Genomic DNA, 26,354 nt, shown 5'->3' with positions numbered 1-26,354 from the left:
TATGTGACTGAGTCACTGTGTGCTGTGTATCGCTTTTTTCAGGCAGAGAACGGATTATAAAGTAAACTGCACTGTCCTCACTAGTAAACTCTCTCCACTCAGTCTCTACACTTCTACAGTAACAGTACTCCTCCTAGTCAGCTCCAGTAAATCTCTCTCAGTCTCTTATAATCTAAATGGAGAGGACGCCAGCCACGTCCTCTCCCTATCAATCTCAATGCACGTGTGAAAATGGCGGCGACGCGCGGCTCCTTATATAGAATCCGAGTCTCGCGAGAATCCGACAGCGTCATGATGACGTTCGGGCGCGCTCGGGTTAACCGAGCAAGGCGGGAAGATCCGAGTCTGCTCGGACCCGTGAAAAAAACCATGAAGTTCTGGCGGGTTCGGATTCAGAGAAACCGAACCCGCTCATCTCTAGTAAAAAGGGGGACAGGCTGCCGCAATGTGTAAAGAGGGGGCCTGGCTGCCGCAATGTGTAAAAAGGGGGCCTGGCTGCCGCAATGTGTAAAAAGGGGGACTGTCTGCCGCAATGTGTAAAAAGGGGGACTGTCTGCTGTAATGTGTAAAAAGGGGGACGCTGTCTGCTGTAATGTATAAAAGGGGCTCTACCTGGTGTAGTGGCGCTACTGTGCAGCGTAATTTGAATAATGTAGACTACTGTGCACCGTAGTATGAATTGCTATTATTTTGTGGCCACGCCCCTTCCCCGTGAAGCCACGCCCCTATACATTTTTCACGTGCCTACGGCGCGCACTGCCCCTATCTTACATGGGGGGGCGCCACTGCCGTTTCTTGCACACAGCGCTAAAATGCCTAGTTACGGCACTGCTCATCCCCATCCTCCCTGTTCGACTCACTTCTCTCTCCTATTCTCACACATGCCCTGAACAAGCCACATCCCTATACAATGCATCTCTTATTTCTGCTCTTGACTCTGTCGCTCCACCAACCACTATTCACCCTCGCAGCTCAACACCTCAAAACTGGCACACTAAATGCACCAGATATCTTCAAAAATGCTCACGTACTGCTGAGCAACAATGGAAGAACTCAAGCTCTTAGCCAGACTTCCTCCATTTCAAATTCATGCTCTCATCCTTTAGTGCTGCCCTTTCCCTCGCTAAACAATCCTATTTCAAAATTCTCATCTCTACCCAGTCTTCCAACCCCCAGTGCCTCTTTGCCACTGTCAACTCCCTCCTCTGCCCACTACCACCTCCTCTACCTTCCTCATTGTCTGCTCTTGACATTGCCACTTATTTTACATCCAAGATTGACTCCACACATCAGGACATCACATCCCACCAGACCAGCAACCAGCCACCACCCATCCCTTGTCACCCTTGCCCTTCCCTCTCACCAACTCTGACATCTTTCTCCCATGTATCTGGTGAGGAAGTCATGGCCCTCATCTGTTCCTCGATCCCACCACCTCCCCACTTGACCCTATCCCCTCCCAACTCCTCTGCTACCTCTCTCCTTCTGCCTGTTCCCACCTTCTCAATCTCTCCCTCTCATCAGGCACTGTCCCCTCTGCCTTCAAGCATACACTCGTCTCCCCTATTCTTAAAAAGTCTACCCTTGATCCAAACACCCTCTCCAACTATCGACCCATCTCTCTCCTCCCTTTTGCCTACAAACTCCTTGAGCGTATTGTCTATAACCGCCTCACTGCCTTTCTTTCCTCCCGTTCACTGCTTGACCCATTCCAGTCTGGTTTCCATTCTCTCCACTTCACTAAAACTGCCCTCACAAAAGTGTGCAATGACCTCTATGCAGCCAAATCTAAGGGCCACTGCTTATTCTTCTTGACCTATCTGCTGCTTTTGACACACTGGACCACCCCCTCCTTCTGCAAATCCTTCACTCTCTTGGTCTGCATGATACTACCCTCTCCTGGCTGTCCTCCTACCTCTCTGATCGTTCCTTTTCTGTCTCCTCTCATGACACTACCCCCCCCCCCACCTCCACTAACTGTTGGTGTCCCCCAAGTTTCTGTTCTTGGTCATCTCCTTTTATCTCTCTATACGCCCTCCTTTAGGTGAACTCATTAGTTCTTTTAACTTCCAATATCACCTTTATGCTGATGACACTGAAATCAGCCTTTCCTACCCTGATCTCTCCCCAGCTCTCCTCACCCGTACCTCCAACTCTCTCTCTGCTATCTCTTCCTGGATGTCCCAGCGCTTTCTTAAACTCAACATGTCCAAAACTGAGCTGATCATCTTCCAACCCTCCAGCACAACCTCCCCTCCCACATTCTCATTATCCATTGATGGCACAACTATCTCCTCTAGCCCCCAAGTACGCTGTCTTTGCGTAATCCTTGACTCCTCCCTCTCCTTCAAACCACACATGCAGCACCTCTCACAAACTTGTCATTTTCACCTCAAAAGCATTTCCAGGATGCCACCAAGACCATTATCCACTCACTGATTATTTCCAGACTGGATTACTGTAATCTCCTACTAACTGGCCTCCCTGACAATTACCTCTCTCCACTCCAATCTATCCTCAATGCTGCAGCCCAGCTCATCTTCCTCACCAAACACACTATGTCCACCTCCCCTCTCCTACAAGCTCTTCACTGGCTTCCCATCCCTTTCAGAATCCAATTTAAACTTCTCACACTCACTTACAAAGCACTCATCCACTCCTCTTCCATTTACATCTCTGACCTTATCTCCCTTTACTCTCCCACCCGTCCTCTTCACTTTGCTAATGCACGCTGATTCTCCTGTCTTCTAATCACTTCCTCCCACTTCTATCTCCAAGATTTTTCATGTGCTGCTCCCTTACTCTGGAATTCTCTATCTCTCCCCCTCAGACTCTCCACCACTCTACAGAACTTCAAACAGGCTCTCAAGACCCACTCCTTTACCCAACCCAGCCAAATCTCATCCTAACCCTCTATCTCACGCTCAGTCTACCCCATCTGTGTCACCCCTGTCTGTCTTCCCCTCCCCTTTAGAATGTAAGCTCTCATGAGTAGGGCCCTCTTCCCTCGTGTGATTATACTTTTCTTACTTTAATAATCCTCAACTGACCAAATCCTGCAGTTCTCGGCCACCTTGATACTTATCTCAGTGTCGCCTACTGATGTAGTTATGCTTAGCTACCCTGTACTTGTCCGATGTTGTCTTCAACTGTAAGTCACTGTTTTCCTGTTTTGATTATGTGCATATGTACTCTGTAATTGGGCACTGCAGAACCCTTGTGGCACCATATAAATAAAGGATAATAGTAATAATATCTATCACCTGGTATAGCTCATCAGTGACATTATCAAAAAGTTTTGCAAAATCTTATATTACATATGACAATTCAGTGGCACCCATGGTGAGTTCATAAAAACATCCAACAAGCTGTTTAAGATTTGTTGCTGATATGTCCTTTGATTCTCTTTTTTCCCTTTCCCAGGGACTATGCATGGTGTGCTGAGGAATAGCCTTATGTGGGATGTCATTGGTCAACCAGGTAGCTGGTGTGATCCGGGCTAGGGAACAAGAACCATGGGGTATATTTACTAAGCTCCCGATTTTGACTGAGATGGTGTTTTTTCTTCAAAGTGTCATCTCGGGAATTTACTAAGCTCAAATCTCGGCAGTGATGAGGGCATTCGTATTTTTTTGGAAGTCAAAGAAAAAAAATACGAATGAATACACCATCGGTCAAATACGACTGTTTTTTTATACAACTCGGTAATTTACTAAAAAGTGTATTTCACAAACACTGCCGGCAATAGCCAAACACTGCCGTGAAAAAATACAGATCGTAAAAAAAAGCAGTTTCAAAACAGACCTGCTTTTTTTTACCATGTTCTGATAGGCATGCACGGATCCATGAGATCCGTGCATGGTTATCAGTGGGAAGGGGTGGGAAATAGTGTAAAAGTTGTAAAAAAAATGCGTGGGGTCCCCCCTCCTAAGCAAAACCAGCCTCGGGCTCTTTGAGCCGGTCCTGGTTGAAAAAATATGCGGAAAAAAATGACTGGGGTTCCCCCATATTTAAACAACCAGCACCGGGCTCTGCGCCTGGTCCTGGCGCAAAAAATACGGGGGACAAAAAGCGTAGGGGTCCCCCGTATTTTATACACCAGCACCGGGCTCCACTAGTCAGAGAGATAATGCCACAGCCGGGGGACACTTTTATATAGGTCCCTGCGGCCCTGGCATTAAATCACTAACTAGTCATCCCTGGCCGGGGTACCCTGGAGGAGTGGGAATCCCTTAAAGCAAGGGGTCCCCCCCTCCAACCACCCAAGGGCCAGGGGTGAAGCCTTAGGCTGTACCCCCCATCCATGGGCTGCGGATGGGGGGCTGATAGCCAAGTGTAAAATAAAAGAATATTGTTTTTTGCACAAGAACTACAAGTCCCTGCAAGCCTCCCCCGCAAGCTGGTACTTGGAGAACCACAAGTACCAGCATGCGGGGGTTAAACGGGCCCGCAGGTACCTATAGTTCTTCTGCAAAAAAAATACCCAAATAAAAACAGTACACACACACCTTGAAAGTACAACTTTATTACATACATTCCGACACACACATACTTACCTATGTTCAGCTGCCGACTCGGCCCACGTCTCGATGTCGATTCCAGGGTACCTGAAAATAAAATTATACTCACCTAAATCCAGTGTGTCCTGTTCATTTTTTATAATCCACGTACTTGGCAAAAAAACAAACCGCATACCCGATCCACGCACTGAAAGGGGACCCATGTTTACACATGGGACCCCTTTCCCCATCTGCAGGGACCCCCCCTGACTCCTGACTCCTGTGGCGCTCCCTGATTGGCTGAAGGGACCCTCTTTGACAGGAGTCAGGGGGGGTCCCTGCAGACGGGGAAAGGGGTCCCATGTGTAAACATGGGTCCCCTTTCAGTGCGTGGATCGGGTATGCAGTTTATTTTTTTGCCAAGTACGTGGATTATAAAAAAAGAACAGGACACACTGGATTTAGGTGAGTATAATTTTATTTTCAGGTACCCTGGAATCGACGTCGAGACGTGGGCCGAGTCGGCAGCTAAACATAGGTAAGTATGTGTGTGTCGGAATGTATGTAATAAAGTTGTACTTTCAAGGTGTGTGTGTGTACTGTTTTTATTTGGGTATTTTTTTTGCAGAAGATTTTATATATATATATATATATATATATATATATTGACATTTCGTTTAGTCCCATTTACAAAAACTGACACTACAGTGGGGACCTTTGTCCAGATTCCTGCAAGTGGAGCTCTGATGGCTTTCTACCATGGTCTACACCCAGCTAGTCAGGTGTAAGTTGCTTTGATCTAGACAAGCACTTGTCATGTTAAGGGTGGCTTCCTTACTGGTTCTGGTTCTAAAATATTGCTTAGTAAATTGATTCATTTTCTTCCAGGTAACCGGATAGGCTACATAGGGCATAGTTTGGGAGGAAATGGGGGAGTGTGTACAAATGCAACAATCAATGTGATTTCCAATTTGGGCCATGAGTTGATGCATTTTTACCAACTTGTTTTCCCATTTACCTGTTAGTGTTTCATGCAGTTCTCTTGTTATCCTTATTTCTACTTTACTATCATTCATGCTCTCTTTGTGTGTTTGTGCATGTTCTAAGCAGTTAGATTGGTTACGACAGGGAACTTTTGTATTTCCTTCCCAATTAACAGTTGTATAGATTGTAAATATGATTGCCACAGTCACAAGTAAAGACCCCAGTATGACTCCCCATAGTCGTTTGTCAGGTCTGGGACCCATGAGATTACACATGATTAGATTTCAGAATCTAACTCCCCTTGTATGAATAACTTGCAGTGGGAAGCATGAATCCAAGTGTTTTTCAATTGCAATTTCACAGAGGTGGCTGTGGTCAGCGGGACTTGATATGGACCCTCAAAGCGTGGCTCTAAAAATCTCCTGACATGTTTCATTACAACCACCCAGTCTCCTGGTTGTAATTTGTGGGTACCTGTATCACAATTAGGCTCACAAATAGAAAAAAACACTTGACCACGTATCTCAGTTAGCTGTTTTTGTAACTGTTTCACATATCCTAATAAATCACCATGCCTCTGTGGCTAAATCACCATGCCTCTGTGGCCAGTGACTGAATAGGTCAGTGCAAACCAATGCATGGCCAAACCCGGAACGGTTGGGCTGTTGTATGAAGTCTGTTTGAATCCTCTGAAAAGGATACTGGGTCTGTGGTGTGCTTTTCTATGGAGTTGGGACTGTCTTAACCTGGTTATTCAAAGCACAGACTATGCAGCCTGATATTAGCGCTTGCGCTGCTTGTGCAAAACCCAGTGCAATCCAATGTTTATTTGTTGCTGCCATCATTGCATCCTTTGATATGTGCACCTTCCCATGTTGTATTTGGGCCATAATAGGGTAAAGTGCTTTTGGTAAACACAAATGTTGACCTTTGCACCACTCTCCTTGTATGTCCTGCGCCAGGCCCTTTTTTCTTTATTTGGTGCCTGCTTATGGAGATGGTGTAGTGTGGTTTTGTCAAACTTGGGAATTGGGTTACCACATAAGTAGGCTCACCCTGGGGTACTGGAAAAGGCAGCCTCTCTGGGAGCCTGGACTACCAATCTATTGCCCGCTGCTTCACGGGTGGTGTCTCTAGTGTGCCCCTTGATCTTGGCCAGTGCTAGCCTGGAGGGTAGCTGAAAAGCTGTGAACAAAGCCTTGATGTGATCTGCATGTTTAACTGGTTTATGTTCATGTTCAAAATACAAAAAAAAGCTTGTATATTTTCAGTGTCTGCTGCCTTACCACTATCACTGTCATTACGTCTGTGATAGTGGTGTTTGTCTACCTTCCCTTCTTCTGTGGGATTCAGGATTGTACTGGTGTTAAAAGTGCTGCTTCATATTTGGTTAACCTAGCAGCTGAGAGGTGTTTGCTTTGTGCTTAATTAAGTATCTCAGTAACTGCATGAGGGACCATCAGCGTTGATGGGTGCCCCAGGACAATATCAGTACTTTTCTCAAGTATCAGAGCTGCTGCAGCAACTGATCGTATGCAGGTGGGGGACGCGCGTATTACTGGATCAAGTTGTACTGAATAGTAAGCTAGTGGCTCTTGTTTTCCTGCATTAGGACACCTTGTGTAAAAGAAGAAGATTTATGGTAAAACAGTATATAAGGCTTTTGGTAACTTCGGAAGAGCTAATGCTGGAGCATTAAGTATGTTCTGTTTCAAAACATTGAACATTTCTTCCTGTTCTGCTATCAGGCAGAGAGGTCCTTGCTGCATTGTGCCTTTAAGGGCATCGTGCAGGACTTGTAGTTTGTTTGAAGCATAAGGAATCCACTCTCTGCAATACGTCAGCAATCTTAGGAATGTTCTGAGTTTTTTGAATGTACGGGGCTGTTTAACCTCTAGGTTTGCTTGTTTTCTTTCCAAAGTTAAATGTTTTGCTTGGTGACTAATGCAATGTCCTAGAAAGTGTGCTTTCTCTTTAGCAATCTGTATCTTTTTCTTAGACACTTTACAGTTCATAGTGTGCAGAAATTTAAACAGTGATACAGTTTTTTCAATGCATTGTGTGGGCGTATCTGTACAAAGCAAAAGATCATCCACATACTGAATGATCACCATAGTCTCATGAATGGTTGCCCATCCCTTTAAAATCAACGCCATTGCTTCTGATACCCCTTTTCCACTAGCTAAATTTACCCGTGTTTTTGCACGGGGATGCGCATCAACATGGGTTTTTTGTAAGTGGAAACGGCTCAACACGGGTTGAGTGACCCGGGAATCCTACCTGGATAGCTACCAGGGTAGAACACGGTAATGACCTGGGTAAATGTGCAGTGGAAACGGTTATTGCCCGTGTTTTCAGACCAGAGTAACGCCCTGAGATGCTGATTGGTGCTTCTGGGGCACAGGAAGATGTCATCCCTGGGAGACATGCTGGGCACATGCAGGCACCGCAGCAGCTTGCAAACAAATGCAGATGCAAGTCGCTGTGCACATCTATTGCAGCAGCTTGCAAACAACACTATGCTGGGCACATGCAGGCATTGAGGCAGCTTGCAAACTAAACACTCTGAAGTCACGCTGGGCACATACAGATATTTTTATTGCAGCAGCTTCCAAACAAACAGACACTATACAGAGGCAGAAGCTCCAGCACCATACCTGGTCAGACACAGAGATCAAAGAGCTGCTTAATATTCGGGGAGAGGAAGAAATTAGAAGGCAGGTGACTGGAACAGATAAGGATGCTGTCGTGTATGAGAACATATTCCTTATGCTGGCAGAAAGAGGCATCCCAAAAAACCCAGCAAAAAGTTGTTAACAAATTGAAGGCACTACACAGATAATTTACTAAAGTACATGACCATAAAGACCATAAAAGCAAGAAAAGTGGCGCTGGGCATATGGAATGGGCATATTATGACCTATGCTATAGTGTCTTTGGCAAAACTGCGATAACAAATCCCATAGCACTATCGTCGTCCAGCTGTGCCAGTCGCCAGATGTCAGTAGAGGAGGGTCGTGAGGAAACACAGCACAGCCTTCCCAGCTCACAATGCAGCCCACCATCCCCGCTGCTTATATCGGACCGCACTTTTGAAGAATCAACCACCAACGATGATTCCGTCAGCGCAACTATTGAGGACGTACCAGAGTCTCAGGCGGAGACATCGCAACCCCCCAAGACCACGACTTTGTGCTCAAATAGTAAGTATTACCATTTACAGGGGTGTAAAAACTCCAGGCCCTCCAGCTTATGTAGAACTACACATCCTAGCATGCCCTGCCACAGTAGCAGCAGTCCCTATACAAAATTTACAGTATGTAAAGGCATGCTGAGATGTGTAGTTCCACAACAGCTGGAGGGCTGCAAGTTTTAGCTATTTCAGTAGCAGTGAGGGTGCTCCAGTCAATACTGTGGTTTTGCCTTGTCAATGATTGGCGCATGGTAATGTTGCAGAGTATAGCTAGTGTGCAGCTGGGAGAAGGCCACAAAAACGTATAGGCTACCACTGCTATTTTTATATATAATCATTGTTGATTAAATTTTTTTCATCCACTTCACAGTCTACAACGTTCCACAGCGGAAAAAGAAACTGAACAAAACAGAACAAACGGTCAGCGCAATTACGTCCATTATCGTGGAGCACCTGCGTGAGGCAGATAGTGAGCTGAATTCCCAGGAAGATGCACGAATTGAGAGATATCTTGCGTCCGAAAAGGAAATGCATCAATCATTTATGATGCAGTTAATGGGCATGCATGATAGGCAGATGTCATTTTTTGAGCGCACGTTTGCACATACTCTAGGGAATACCACACAAGCACAACAGCAAGACCCAGCCTACCCACAGCACCCATGTGGTCCATACAACTATGAGCCTCCCTCAAATCCCACAACACAAATCCTGCAATCTTCAGAATATCGGGTGTATAGACAATTGCCTTAAATCAGGGCAGCAGTTGATAAAACAATGTTTGTGTGTTAAGATTCTGTTTGCATTTTTCCACGTTATATTGTTACCTCAAAGATGTGTGGCAGTGGGATCCAAATATTGGGGTTACACTGATACCTACCAAAGCCAAACATTAGGGGATTTTTACAGTGTTCTGTTTGCACTTTACTCTTTTTATATTGTTATCTCAGAAAATGTGCGGCAGTGGGATCCAAATATTGGGGTTACCCTGATACCTAGAAAGCCAAACTTTAGGGGATTTTTACAGAGTGTTCTGTTTGTACTTTACTCTTTTATATTGTTACCTCAGAAAATGTGCGGCAGTGGGATTCAAATATTGGGGTTACCCTGATACCTGCCAAAGATTAGGGCAGGTGTCTTCAACATGTGGCCCTCTAGCTGTTGTGGAAATATATAGCAAGTCATGCTGGGACATGTAGTTCCACAACAGCTGGAGGGCCACATGTTGAAGATCCCTTGCGTTATGGGAATTTTTACAGAGTGTTCTGTTTGCACTTCAATATTTTATATTGTTACCTCAGAAAATGTGTGCCAACTGTTTAAAAGAAAACATATAACATAACTTTTGATCAATTTTTATAACTGAAAAACAAAATAAACACAAAACTGCACACAAAAACTTGTCTGTCTTCTCTATCTACTGCAACATTGAGGGAAGATTGGCTGCAATGGTGGCCCTTATGCACTCGCTGGCTGTGTCATGCCCCCGCACCAAGCCTGATGCATCATGTACAGTGACCCCCCGACTCATGATCATGCACATTCCACTCGCGGAGAAAGTTTTCCTTTTGTATCTCACATATATTATGGAGAATGCAGCAGGCTGCTACTATATCTGGAATGATTTTCAAGTCCACATCATTCCTCTTCATGAGGCAGCGCCAGCGTCCTTTTAAACGCCCAAACGCATTCTCTGTTGCCATACGGGCCGAACTTAGGGCATGGGTGTATGATGTCTGTTCAGGAGATAACTGAACATGCTGGGTCTAGCCCTTCATCAGCCAGCACTGTAACGGGTATGCTGCATCACCAATGAGGTGGACCGGGATGTCCACACCATCTACGATCACCGATTTCTGTTAATAAAATATTAATATTATTCCAGGAGTAAAACATGAATATTGGTTTATGGACGAACATTACTTTAAGGAGTAAATAATCTTACCTCTCAAGGGAAAAGCCATCCACTGAGCTTGTCCTCAGCAATACTGTGAAGTTCTGAGTTGATGAGAACCCTCGCATCATGTGACCATCCGGACCACCCTATGAAGACATCTGTGAAACTAAAAATAAAGGTTTATTACAGTTTATGCATCATCAAAAAAAAAAAAGCCCAAGCCTATTTCAGACATAGTAAAACAGTGCTTACCAGTATTTGTGGTCCACTACGGCTTGCAGGACAATGGAATGCCAACCCTTGCAATTGTAGTAGTCTGCTGGGTTGTCATGGGGGGTGATGATGGGGATGTGGGTCCCATCTATGGCACCAGCACACTGTGGGTAGCCACGCTTCTTAAATCCTTTTATAGTCTCCTCTAGCTGCTGTCACTGTGGCAAGGAAATAAAGTGATGGTACATGGTATCTAGCAATGCCCGCGTGACCTGATAGACAATCTTACAGACCGTGCCAATCCCTGCTCCAAATAAACAGGAAATTGTGCGATACTCTCCAGGGGTAGCATACCACCAGGGAGCAATCGCTAATCTCCTGGTCAGCAAAATGGGCTTCCGGAACCTGGTGGTCTGCTTGGTGATTATGGGGGACAGTGGTTCCAAAACATAGTCGAATGTAGCACAAGACATCCTGAAATGTTCCATCAACTGCTCCTCCTGATATGCTAAAATGGTCTGCATGAATGCTTCTCCATGTCTGCGATCTCTCACCCACTTTCTTCGGCTTGTTGTAGAGCTCATTGTTATGAGAGAAGTAACTGTGGATGATTTCAGTGCTCTCCTCCTTTTCAAATAGTTGCGTCGATAACTAGCCCTCTCGGCAAAGAATTGAGCCCTCCTTCTCCAGCTCAGCAGTAGGTAGCACAAGGTTAGAAGCTGCATCAAGCTGTCTGTAGCAGAAATAAGCAGCAGAAAACTACAAACAGTCTGCGACTCCATGCTAGACACAGCTACTGCATCGGTCTCCATTGCTGCAATGCTTGCTGTGAGCAGGCCCCACCCCTCCCTTTTGTTCCTTTTCATGACATCATCTTGATGAGACAGTAATAAGTCAATTTTTTATGATATCAATAGGCTTTTACAGAGCTTAGCCGGGTTAAATGTAAACAGATCCGACCCGGGAATAACCCGTGTCGAAGTGCAGTGGAAATGGCGGGGTTGACACGGGTTGTACCCGGGTTAAACATCCCAAATCGGACCCAGTACCCAGGTGGAAAAGGGATATCAGTAAGCAATGGGGATTGTAGCCCCCACTTGGGGTAAGCGTGTCCATGTGTACTGTGTGCCCTGATGTGTAAATGCCAATAGTTGCTGACTTTCTTCTGTATTGGCTACTGAGAAACATGCATTTGCAATATCAATTACTGTAAACCAGCAGGAGCTTGGAGGTATATGGTTCAGCAAGGTGTTGTGGATTTGCCACTATGGGGGCATCTACACACATACGTTTGTTAATTTCACGCAAATCATGCACCATGCGGAAAGAGGGTGACCCATCAGGATTTGGAGATCTTTTTTTTACTGGAAACAGAGGAGCATTACAATTGAATCTGCATTCCTTAAGCATGCCTGCCTTAAGGTAATCCTGTATATGTTTGTCTACTGCTTTAATCTGATCTGGTCTTAAAGTAAATTGTTTAACCTTTACTGGTTGTGAACCTGGTTTGAGTTTAACTGTCACAGGTTCTGTGGTCATAAAACCAAAATCAATTTTCCCTTTTGCCCAGACCTCTATTGGGACTAGCGATTCTATGTATTCCAATTCACTATCTAGCTGTGGTATTTCTTCTGTAAGAGCTATCAGCAATTGACAGGTTTCAAAAGCAACCAGGCTTGTAGCTCTTGATCTGGCAACTAGTGACACTTCCCCATCTTCATACTGTACAGTGGCATTAAGTGCGGACAGTAAGTCGGCACGTATTAAGTTTACAGGACATTCATCTGACACCAAGAATTGTGTATCTATGAAAACCTGATTGTCAATCTGCACTGTGACTGGCTTTGTCTTTTTAAGTAGCCATTTAGCACCGTCCAGTCCAGTAGTGACACTGGCTTGAGTGGACATTAAGTGCGGTGGGACATATTTGGACTGTATGACAGATGTGGCAGCCCCTGAGTCTACTAAGGCCTGTATAGGTGTTAATCCCTCTATAGAGAGGGGCACAGTGCATTTTGGACCAGATGATGTGCTCAAACTGGGATATGTGTGACTCTGGGGGACGTTTTCCTATTCTTGTTTGATTTTGTGAGAGTTAAACTCCACACGTGGCTGATCAGCTAGAGGGCAATCCTTTTTAAGGTGACCCCTCTGGAAAGAGTGAAAACATAGACCCTTCTTTAGGCATGTCTGAGATCTGGGATTAGTTGCAGCATTTGGAGCAGGCTGTTTGACTTTAGAGCGTGCTCCTATATCAGGTTTGTTTGTGTACTTATTCTGTATTACATAAATAGGTTGTGCATTTCTTTTCTTTTCATTTCTGTCTTTAGAGTCATCCTTAATAGCTCTAAGCACTGTGAGGAGAACCTCTGGGCCTAGAGTTTCATTCTCTGGGCGACTAACCTTAAGTATTTTAGTCAAATTCTGGTCTAACCCTCCTAGAAATGCATTTTTGAATATTCTGATATCTCTGGCTGCTGTGTGACCAAACCTATAATCCTCACGCCTCTGTTTGCACTGCTGGTAATATTCTGTGACAGACTGATTTCTCCCCTGCAGGGTGTCTTGTGAAGGCATATGTGTAACCTGTTCTTCACAGTATGCAGTGCATTTTTTGGTCCATAAAGTACCACTTGATAATTCTTTCATTTCCTCAGCAGTTGGGGTGGGGATTGCAACACCATTATCATCATTTTTCACTGCAGATGCAATTTGATTTGAAACATAGCTAACTACTGAGGCTTTAGCCATTTGGTCAAGGTCCATTCATGTGGCACTGTAAAAGTCCATCTTGATTGTGAGTCGTCTAGCAAAACCCATTGGATTTGTTTTTATTTCTGGAATTTCCTTTAAAAGGGACTTTTGGTCAGAAGGTGACCACAGCTTATACCATCTGACCTGTCGGTCCGGTTGGGCTTGCTGACCCGCACCGGCTGCCACCCCTGAGGTCACCTGGGTAAACACAGGATATACCGCTTTGTTTGGGGCTCGGACAGGTGCCTTTGAGGACCCCCTTCATATGATGGCAGTGGGGCTGTTGGGGTTATTGGGGTTGGCATTGTCCTTTTGGACCTGGAGGTTTTACACTTTACACAAATTTTAGTGCTCCAGTATTGTATTTTAAGGCACTCACAACACCAAGAATGATTTTTGTGGCTTACAAATGTACTTGTGAGACCTGAGGCTTTCAACCTGGTTGTTACTGAGGTTAGTGGTAAGCTAGGTGAAAAACCAGTGATTTTACGGATACAACAGTTCTCATTCCAGTGTGTGCCACATTTCATACATGACTGGTCCTCTGTTGCATTACAAAGACCGCAGTCACGTTTGGGACAATTTCCATCTAGGGCCATTGGATTTTACTGGGAGAGTGGGATAATCAGGGTAATCTAACAAAGATATCCCTCTCAAAGCCTCCTCCAGTTCTGCCTCCTCCTTTTCAAAGGGGGACAGTATGCCATGTATATTTTTAGACAGAGTGTCTGTTATCTGAGACCAAGTTTCTCCAGTTCGGCTCTGTAGGTAGTCTTTGTTAATGTGACAGCCTACTGTGAGTAAATAATCACTTCTGCCTTTCTTTATCCAATTTAGATCTTGTCTCTGATAGAACCAGCATCCAGTATTTTCCCCAATTATACCATGTAAGGTGGGACTATGCACTTGTTCCTGGCCAATATGTTGTAATATAATGACACGTGTACATGTAGAACAATATAAATCTCTGCAGTTTCTATGAGGTGGATCCATACAATACAAAACAACATAAAACAAACCATTTTAACTGTATTCCTGAGATATATAGATACCCATAGTACCTGACACTTTAGACAGACAGTAACTGAACCAAATAACAAGATGTCAACCTGAGTAAAAAACTACTCACCCGAGTATGGTAGACGTCTGGTCATCTGGGTCAGTACAGGTTTGTCCGTTCTCAGCTCAGCCTCTAGGATATCTGAGTTGAGAATCTCCAAGTTGTTGTATCTGGTTCTTGCTGGACCTGGACTGGCCCAGCCCGAGCTCAATATATGTGTCAGGAATCAGAAGTCATACGATCGATCGTGTTAGAATAATCACACATGCAATGGAGTGGTTTCAGATGATTCTCTTAAGTGCATCAGATACAGTTACAGTTATATAGGCTTTGAGTTACATTGAATTACATTGGTTCCATTACACCCCCCAAACAAGTCCTCCCATTGGATTTTTTTGCCTAGCACTAAGAAAAGAAACTGCATCTACTAGCTGTTCCTTGTTTTGGTACATATTGGTACAGGAATGTCATCATATCATCCTTGAAACTGTTTCAAGGGAAAAGGGACAGAAGTTTCTTTTCTCTGAATTGCACATTCCTTGTCTTGTCCTTCGCCGTCATGTAGTTAAGCAGATGGGTTCATTAATAGCATATACAGGTTGAGTATCCCATATCCAAATATTCCGAAATACGGAATATTCCGAAATACAGACTTTTTTGAGTGAGAGTGAGATCGTGAAACCTTTGTTTTCTGATGGCTCAATGTACACAAGCTTTGTTAAATACACAAAGTTATTAAAAATATTGTATTAAATGACCTTCAGGCTGTGTGTATAAGGTGTATATGAAACATAAATGAATTGTGTGAATGTAGACACACTTTGTTTAATGCACAAAGTTATAAAAAATATTGGCTACAATGACCTTCAGGCTGTGTGTATAAGGTGTATATGTAACATAAATGCATTCTGTGCTTAGATTTAGGTCCATCACCATGATATCTCATTATGGTATGCAATTATTCCAAAATACGGAAAAATCCCATATCCAAAATACTTCTGGTCCCAAGCATTTTGGATAAGGGAGACTCAACCTGTAGTATAAGAAAATGGCAGCTAGTGTTACAAAATGGTGACTATAAATGAAGAGCATAAAGTTGACTTTTTCACACTAATTGGGGTTCCCTGTGCTTTGATGGAAACAACGACAATTTTTTTTAAACTGTGTCGACCTTTTTTTTCAGTCGACCATTTTCCATGTCAACCATTCTATGTATCAACCTTTTGTACCTTTCAACTATTTCCATTGTCTTCCTTTTACATGTCAACCTAATGACCCTTTCTACCATTTGACCATGATGACTTTTTTCCGTGTTGACCATACAGGGTTGACCTATTAACTATTGATCTAATCAGGGTCAACCTAATGATCGATACCCCTTTTTTCAAATAAGCATAATCTGACTGCATACTGTACAGTGTATACCAATTTACCAGTTTTGTAATATTACACAAACTGGGCTAAATTGAAGTAATTGAAGATCATTTATGGACATGTAAAAACAGCACATTTGTTGTGTGACATAATTTGAATATTGTTATGCAAATATACTATTGTTACTATAAACACAAGGATCTGTATGCCAATATAGTAGCGGGAGAGAGAGGCATGCAAAATATAGCATCTTGTAGAATTGGCTAATTGATTATTTTTTGTGTGACAAGATAGATAAAATACAGCCAATATACTTTTTTTTTTTTTTTTTTTGGGGGGGGGGGGGGGAGAGGTGTTTGAAGGATACCCTAGAGCCTCATGGGTATATTTAGTAAAGAGCAGGTGAGATGTTGCCTATAGCAACCAATCAGATTCTACTAAACATTTATCTAGCACCTTCTAGAAGATAATATCTAGAATCTGATTGATTGGTTGCTATGGGTAACATCTCCACTTCTGAAAATCTGCACTTTAGTAAATATACCACTCAGTCCCCAAATAATAAAACATTGTACCATGGAAACATTCTCTCCATTTAAGTATATTTTCCATTCCAAGAATTTGAAAACATTTTTATGTATTTATTATGTCATTATCTAAAATGCCTGTTACCCTTAGAAAATAAAATGGGTTCAGTTTCAATATGCACATTTTCTAAATAAAATATTTATTCAGAAACAAGATTGTTGTCACTAAAGGGAATTCATCCATCCATCAGTATGGGGTGCATAGTTTTTGTTGTTTTTGTTTTAATTATCAAGGATGACTACAGTATGTGTTAAGATAAAATATAACTACTGTTATTCAAGTCAAGAGGTTGGGTCTGAGTCAATATCGGAGTTCATATTTAATGATATCTCTCAGAAAATAATTTGGAACAAATGGTAAACTATAGCATACTTTTTGCTGTTATATCTTGTATTCAGTATGTTTTATTCTCTATATGTTATAGCTCCAGTGCCGTTAACTTGATGCTCTTATACACATATACACAGTTACACAGTGATGTGTGTGTGTGTGTGTGTGTGTGTGTGTGTGTGTGTGTGTGTATATATATATATATATATAAAATAGTTATTATACAGGGGGCGTGGCCTAGCTGCTGAGGAGACTGGTCACCCATGGACAGGGCTTCTGTATATAGGGGAATAAAACCGTATCTGTGCCGCTACCCCGGGATTTTTATCCACCTCCTCCACCGGCCCAGACCTTGCTGCAACCCCTGGGGAGGACGGACACTGGCTGCGGAGTCGGGGAGTGTCTTTCTGAGCTCCCGCGGATTGCGGCCTGTCCAGACGCCTCAGGCTGGGGCCTCGATTTTGCTTTTGTCCCGGCGCGCTACTACGGAGGTCTGTGCACAGCTGCATATTGCCTCTTCTGTGCCACAGCGCCTCTGCCGCCGCCGGACCCCCCGCTGTTAACTCCCCGGCTGCCTCACCTTGCTCACCCGGCCGGAGACTGAAGGAGAAGCCTGCAGCTTGGCAGGCTGAAGAGACGCTCAGCGGCCATCTTGGACAGTGCTCGGAAAGTGCCTGGGGATTTCAGCGCACTGCAGCCTGCTCCTGTGAGTCAGACTAACACAGGTATATTATCTGCAGCACCTACTCTCCTCCCTTGTTACTTCCTATCACAGTGGAACCTTTTATATAGCACATTATAGCCGGGTCCCCTGTTGTTTGGCGTGCTGGAGAGATATTATACAGCTTTAATGCGCCTCCCCTCTGCACTTGGCCCAAAGCTTGTTATAAGGATTGTAGTGAGCAATCAGCGATCCTGGATGTATATATAAACTCCCTCGGTCTGCATATCACTACACTTCCTGGTACAGCAATTCTGCCAGAGCTCCCCTACTCGTCGCTTGTGCACAGAAGGCATGTAAACCCGGTGTCACATCCTTGCCTCACCCGCTGTTTCTATGACATGATATGACAGTATCCCCTCCACGTGGAACTCTCCCTGATTGATATATTTTACGCCTCTCGTCGCATTTAATAACCACCTTGCCTTTGACAAAACTCTGTGCTATGCCTCCCAAACGCAATAAAGGTGAGAAAGCAGTTTCTCAGGAGGCTTTTTTCAGACCGTCTCCTCTCGCCACTAAGTCCAAAGAAGAGAAGACCAAGGTATCTAAGGATCCCGGTTCTGCTCCCTCGCCATCTGCGCAAATGTCCTTACCAAGTGTAGCTGGCAGTCCTGCTGGCCCCCTTGGGGACAATGATTCTCTTACGGTGGGCACGATGAAGTATTTACTGGCGCAGTTCAAAGACGAAGTGGCGGCAGAATTTAGAGCCACCATGAGAGACTGCCAGAGTCTATTGATGAGATTGGGGGCCGCACAGATAATTTGGAAACAAAGATTGGCGAGGTTGTGGCTTCACATAATGATTTAATCTCCTCACATGAGTTGCACCAGACTGAGGTCTCAGCTCTTAGAGATAAAATCTCCGATTTGGAGGACAGATCGAGACGTAACAATCTGAAGCTACAGGGGGTTCCGGAAAATGTCTCCAACAGCGCTCTGAATGACTATGCGGTAGACCTTTTTGCCAAACTTCTCCCTACTTATAAATCTGTGAACCTCCTAATTGATCACATTCATAGGCTTCCTAAAGCCAGGAACGCTCCCGACGGTTCTTCCCGAGATGTACTTCTGAGAATGCACTACTTTCACGTGAAAGAAGCACTCTTAAAAGCTGCCAGACCTTCAGAAAAGTCAGCAGAATCCCTCGGCTCGATACAGCTATTTGGAGATTTGTCCCGCGACACTTTGGCCAAAAGAAGATCTTTACATCCCATCACCTCAATCCTGCGCAGAGAGAAAATTTTATATAGATGGGGCTTCCCTACAAAATTGTTGATTGCTCGTGAGGGTTCCACTGTGGTAATTACGAATGTCGAGGAAGGTAAAAAGATCCTCGAGAAATGGAACATTGCAAGCTCATCTCCTCGCACTTCTCCTGACCTTGATCTTCAGTGGGACTGGGCCTAGTCGGAGATCGTTGCCTAAGTGTTATATGTATCCTGTATTTGCACTGTTCTATTATGTGTTTACTTAAGTCATGTCTTTTTAGTAGTTCTTTGAAGATGGTTATGCTTATTCCGAGTTCTCCTTATGTTTTATACGTGTGTTGCAGATTAGTTCTGGAAATTTAGGTCGGGAGATTCCGATGTTTTCACTGAATGTCTTAGTAGTTTATCCCGCCTACTCCAGTTGCCTTCAAATATATGCTTATATAATACCCCGGAAAATTCACCGGTCATCTCTCAGCTCAGAGGGAGAGCGGTCCGGAGTGGCAGGACTGGAATATCGTAGAACTACGTTCTAGTCTACTTTAATCAGGGTGTTGGCAGTTCGGCCACTACCCCCCTTAGTATAGTTTAGAGTCGCCATGGTTAGGCGTCCTACTGTGCCCCCAAGAGGGGCAAAACCTTTCTCTCCCCTGTTTTGTCTTTTTTTCCCTCGTTTCTTCTGTCCTTCCCCTTTTTTAGATAGTCCCCCTTGGTACCCAGAACACAATGATATCAATACAATGTTTCAGTTGGTTGCATACATTTTTGTATTGCTATACATCACATTAATATGATTAACATAATATCTATGAACGTGAAGGGGCTTAACTCCCCACATAAAAGAACGTTGGCACTCAATTACTTCCACAAACTTAAGGCGCAAATTGTTGCTATTCAGGAGACACACTTTATTAAGTCTGCGCCTCCGCAGTTCTTTAATATGAGATATCCTCACTGTTATCTAGCAAACGGTCCAGCGAAAAAGACTGGAGTTGCAATTTTAATTTCTCAACACTGTTCGTTCTCTTTCATTTCACAATATAGTGACCCTGAGGGGAGATTATTGATTGTACTGGGTAAACTAGAGGACAAAGAGGTGACCTTAGTGTCCTGTTATGCCCCCAATACCAAACAGTTGGCGTTTTGTAAGAAACTCTGCGCTAAGGTGCAACAATTATCCAAAGGCGTGTTGCTTATGCTAGGTGATTTTAATTTAACTATGGACCCTGAGGTTGACAATTCGCGCAGGCATACTCCGCTCTCCGGTCAGCTTCATAGGAACGCAAAGGGGTTTCGCCAATTACTGCCGGAATATGATTTATTGGATGTCTGGCGTATTAAACACCCGATGGATAGGGACTATACCTATTTTTCTCATGTACATTCCTCCTACTCGAGAATAGATTTAGTTTTAGTGGACAAATGGACTTCACAGTCCATCAATAAAATTTCTATTCTCCCCATGTCATGGTCTGATCACTCTCCATTATTTATTAAGTGGGATATAGCAAACAGATTAGTCCCCCCGGGCCCCTGGCGTTTAGGTAAACAAAGTCTACTAAATCCAGAAACCAAACAAGCTATCCAATCCTCTATTAATCATTACATTTCCAAGAATTCTCCCCAGGAAACATCGGTGTTTAATTTTTGGTGTGCCCTCAAAGCAGTACTACGAGGTACTGCAATACAAATGGCAGTGAGGCTCAAAAGGGTTTATCGAAAACATTTTTAACTTGCTGAACTTAAAGTTTCCTCCTTGGAGATCTCTCACAAGAGTGACCCGCATAATAAAACTCTTCTGAAAGCACTGCATGATGCTAGTGATGAGGTGAATACTTTTTATTTGGCAGAGGTTCACCTCAACATACATAGATTAAATCAAAGATTTTATGTACATGGAAATCGGGCCAGCAAGTTATTGGCAAGTAAATTACGGGGTAGGAAAGCCAAAAGTAAGATCCATACTATTCATTCGGATAGAGGAATGAGAGTCCATGATCCTGACGAGATTGCGAAAGTCTTTGCAACTTATTATTTTAAACTTTATAACTTAAAAGATGATAGCTCCACCTTCCAACTTACAAATGGTGATATTCAGAACTTTTTGGATTGTTTCGAGCTCCCTTTGCTGTCTCCAGAGTTGTGCGGGTCATTTAGTTCCCCTTGGACCTTGAATGAGATAGAGGAAGCTATTGATTCCCTACCAGTGGACAAGGCACCGGGCCCGGATGGATACCCTTCAGCTTTTTACAATTCCTTTAAGGAGAGTCTGGCCCAGGTGCTGTTGTCAGTGTTCAATGAAGCTTCAGAGGTTGGTAGCTTTCCTAGAGAAATGCTGGAAACTTAAATTATAGCCATTCCTAAGCCAGGAAAACCCCCTACCTCGGTACAAAATTTCAGACCTATTGCTCTCTTGAACTCAGACCTCAAAATATATGCTAAAATGGTCACCAACCGCATTAGCCCTCTCCTCCCTTCCCTTTTTAGTCCTGATCAGCTTGGCTTTGTGCCAAATCGACAGGCTCCGGATAACACGCGGAGGGTAATCGATATAATCAAATATTGCTCAGCAAAAAAATAACCCCTTCTGGTTCTTTCACTAGACAGCGAGAAGGCATTCAATAGATTGCACTGGAACTTTATGAGGTTGACGTTAGGAAAGTTTGGCTTCACCGGGCAGATTCTAGCACTTTATTCTACACCCTCGGCGAGAGTTTATGTAAATGGATGTACCTCTCCGAGTTTTAATATTACTAATGGCATGCAACAGGGGTGCCCTTTATCCCCTATTATTTTTGTACTGGCAGTTGAACCCCTGGCTGCTATGATTAGATCTTATGATTCGATCACGGGGCCGGTCATTGGAGGCATATCACACAAAGTGAGTCTGTTTGCAGATGATGTTTTATTATGTTTAACAAAGCCCGAGGACTCTCTCTTAGCTCTACATAAAGTCCTTCAGCATTATTCAGAAGTCTCTTATTATAAACTTAATACTTCTAAAACGGAAGCCCTTCCATTTAATATTTCCTTAGAAGCGATCTCAAGAATGAAAGATTTGTATAGATACAGTATGCCTGGAAGAACCACTCGTTGAAATATTTAGAGATCAATTTGGCTGGTGAGGATGGGTTGATTGAATATAATTTCAACCCTTTGCTAAAAACTTTTGCGGAGCTGACTGGGGAGTGGATGTTGCACAAAGTCTCATGGCTGGGTAGGATTGCCGCCACTAAAATGGTCCTTCTCCCGAAGCTAATGTATTTGTTCCGAGCCATACCAAGACCCCTCCCTAAATTGTTATACACTAAATTTAATCAACTCTTGACCAGATATGTTTGGAGAGGCTCACGGCTGAAAATTGCTAAAAAGACCTTGACACTACCTAAACACGCTGGAGGCGTTGCTGAACGCAACGCCTCCAGCGTGTTTGGGTAGTGTCAAGGTCTTTTTAGCAATTTTCAGCCGTGTGCCTCTCCAAACATATCTGGTCAAGAGTTGATTGACATAGAATTGTATTATGTGGCTTGTATCCTCAGACAAGTTAGAGACTGGTTTGAAGTCGCACATCCGAAATCATGGGTTTTAGTGGAAGCTTATTGTATACAGCCAGTCGCGCTCCCTGATTTATTATGGATGCCTTTCCCTGTGTCACATACTAGGACTGGGTCTTGTAAGTCTATGGAAACCACTTTGGGAGCGTGGCATACAGTAACGTCTTCGAATGAGATAGCTTTGCCTTGTCCCTCTCTGTCACTCAAATCTCTCTCTTCAATAATCTCTAATATTGATTTGAGTGAGTGGGGGAGGAGGGGCCTCTCCTCTATAGGCGATCTCTATGTAGCAGGATCACTGATGCCATTCTCTCGAAATCAGGAGTTATATGGGATGAGGTCTCTGGATTTTTTCAAATACCTGCAGGTGAGAAGTTGGTTACACTTATTCACTACATCTCATGGTGCCAAACCCTCCCTCCGAGCCTATATTAAGCTCCATTTGGAATCTCCAATGTATAAGGGCGGGATTTCGTAGTGGTACAAACTTCAGCTAACTAACACCAAGCAAGGTAAATTAAGGGCCCAGAACCCATGGGAAAGGGATCTTAATAGACCTTTTTTGGATAAAGAATGGGATGATATATTTAGAACTTGCTTCACGATATCAAGGTGTATTAATCATTCTGAAATGTTTTTTAAACTTATACAGAGGGCTTACTTCACCTCAGAAAAGCAACATAGAATTTGGCCCTCACAATCCAAATTTTGTTGGAGAAAATGTGGTTACACAGGAGACATCTTTCATGTTTTCTGGAAATGCCCTTTACTCCATCAATTATGAAAAGATGTTTTTCAATTGATTAATACGATTTTAGGTTCAAATATTCCCTTAGATCCCACTCTAGCGCTAGTCCATCCACACACAAAACATCTTCCTCCAGGCGACAAGTATGTCTTAGGACATATCTTAGTAGCCACTAAAGCCGCTATTGCTCAATTATGGAAATCAGACACTATCCCGTCCTTAGCGGCCATTCAACAAAAAGTTCACAGGCATTTTATCTATGAAACGGCCGAAGCTAAGTATTCCCCCTCTTTTTCCTCCATCCTTACGAAATGGTCTAGTTAGTCCACATATAATGCTAGTCTAGTTCATACATTTGTGGCCGCCTCACTAGTTGATCTGTCAGCGCTTCATCTCCTTTAACCTCCTTTATCTTCTTACGTTTTGTAGTTCTTCCGATTTTGTTTTTGTGATTTCATTAGCAGACTATTGTAACCTACTGTTTGCTGTACCATCTGTATGATGCCATGTTTCGAGTACCTGACCCTGATCCCCCCAATGTTCTCCCTCTTTCTTTTTTCTGTTCCCCAGATTTCTGTGTAAATTTTCCAATAAAAACTAATGTTTAAAAAAAAAATATTTATTATACATTGTGATATAAATCCTGGTAAAGTGATAAACTGGATATGTATGATTGTCCCAGGTTTCTGGCCTATGTATTTTGAACCCCCAGGAAATGTATGTTTTGCTAAACAGACTTGATGAGAGTTTGGGCTTTAAATAAAGCAGGATATAGGTCCTGGGGGTGTGGATGTGAGATGGAAGGGAAGGCTCCATCCACAAGGCCCATTTTTGGTCTTTAGGCCTTCAGCCCGAGAGCAGGCTAATTAGGGCATGCACTTATAGGAGGCTGATATAAGCTCTGTCAGGGCTTGACTCAGAGCTCACTATCTGGGGAAACAGCCAGCAAGCTTGTTGTGAGACACTGATTTTCTGACAGTAAGTACTGTGCATATACCTATGTTTCTGGAGGGAATCTATTTTGTTCAGTAAGTGCCCAGGTGGGCTAGGATTTATTTTTATGTTTTTTTTTATACTGCACAATAAAACTGGCCACTGCTCTAGTATGCATGAAAACCCTGGACTGCTGTGTGTTTGGAGGTACCCATCTATGCCAGGAGAGGGCACCCCTACCCTGATCCCCTTACAATTGGTGGAAGCAAATGCGAGCAATACACTGAAAATTGTAGCAATAAGAAAAGTTTGTGTTTAATATTTAATGTGACAGACACCAATCTGGTGTATTGGGCATCAGCTCATATACTGTGAAATCAATAGTGGTGGCATTGGCAGATGCTTAGGGAAGCCAGATCCTGCTTCAAACATACACCCAAAGAAAGCATGGAGGACATTGTTAAGGCCTTGCTGCAGGCTACGGTACATCAGCTCAGCAGGAAACCACCAAAATAAATCAAGAAGATACCAGGGCTCAACAAGAAGCTACCAGGGCTCAGCAACAATTCAACAGGGCGCTATTGGCCCTTGAGTCAGCCCAGAGGCAACAGCAAGTGGCCATAGAGGAAAAACGCCAGACCTTAAGAGAGGTGATACAACAACAAGCAGCCCGGTCTGAAGATGCTCCCACTGATGTTCTAACACTCGCACCATATGGGCCAGTCACTTTCTGCAAGAGATGACCCAGAGTGATGATGTTGAAGCTTATCTTACTACTTTTGAAAGAACAGCTTAAATACAGAATTGGCCTAAAGATCAGTGGGCAAGTCTTGTGGCGCTCTTCCTGTCTGAAGAACTACAAGAAGCCATTGGCATATCTATAATGGGTGCAGTAGGTGCAATGCACAATGGCCCCTGAGTCCAGAGGGCCCCCCCACTGCACATGCTGCACCCATATTTTAAATACTTACCCCTCCGGAGTCCCACACGAACATCAGAAGCGCTATGGAATCACCGTGAAAATGGCACAGTGGACATTTTCACAGTGTTCTACGCAGGTGGGGTAGAGAAATCACTGGGAAAATCACAGATGCACCAATTTCCTGGTGATCTGCACATGCACAGTAGAATCTGAACCCTCTAGTGCTCAGACTCTCCAGCACTGTAGGCAGAGAGGAGGGGGCCCGAACGGAGGAGGCAGCACACTAGCCTCCTCCGCTCTTAAAGCGTCCCTGCAAGAAGTGCATTTTGACTTGTACCTGACTGATGGCAAAGAATATTATAAATGAAAACAAGAAAACCTAACTCGATTGGGAGCTACAATGTTTTTCGTGACCAATGAGTTCATCTCATCACAAAGTGGCTACAGTCAGAGTCACTAATCATGCAAAGGGTTGTTATGGATAGATACTTATGGTCTCTACCTACAACTATGTGCAAGTGGTTGAGCCATGTGGACTCTAAAACAGCAGACCAAATGGTTCAAATGGTGGAGAGGTATGTGGCAGCTGAGGAACTATTACATGTACCCCACTGGGCCCTAGTCCCGCAACGGCGATCTTCAGTGATCACTGGTAAGACTGTTCCAGGGGAGAAGGTTGAAAGAACCTAAGACTGTGGGTTTGGAACATGAAAGTAAGCCAGCAGTGCCAGGAAGGTTCCTACCCTGTAAAAGATTTGATAATAATATGATACAATGTTTTTTGTGTGGGGGATTGGGTCATATTGCTACTGTTACTAGTACAGTACAGTGGCAGTGGGAGTGTCTTCTGAGTCTGAAATGTGCCCTTTCTCAGGAATGATTGGGGAGGCAGAGAATGATGAGAACAGTAGTGGGGTACAGAATGATATACCTCCTACTGAAAATAGAAGGTGTTGTTTAAACCAGTTGATCATCAGCCTGATCATGAAGTCAGAAAAGAGATCTTTTGCTTAGAGCAGTTAAATGGCCCTACTCTGGTAAAAGCTAGAGAGAATGTAAAAGTGATTGACGGAAACCACGTAGACCCTGATAGTAGGTTGTCATACCCTCCCATTGCATTATGCCAGGATTTTTTGTATCAAGTGACTAAGAAAGGGAAACATTTTGTGGATCAATTGGTAGTCCCCAAGGCATATAGAAGAACGGTGTTAGATGTATCTCATGGTCGCAAAACTGCAGGTCACCTATATGTAGAGAAAAACACAGAGAGAATTTTACAGAGCTTTTTCTGGATCAGGATCCATTAAGAGGTATCTGAATATTGTGCATCATGTCCTGAATGTCAATATCATGCTCCAAGGCCACATTTTAAA

The sequence above is a fragment of the Pseudophryne corroboree genome, chromosome 3 (genome assembly GCF_028390025.1).
Source record: "Pseudophryne corroboree isolate aPseCor3 chromosome 3, aPseCor3.hap2, whole genome shotgun sequence".
In the NCBI taxonomy this organism is placed as follows: domain Eukaryota; kingdom Metazoa; phylum Chordata; class Amphibia; order Anura; family Myobatrachidae; genus Pseudophryne; species Pseudophryne corroboree.
Note: the sequence above shows the minus strand (reverse complement) of the source record.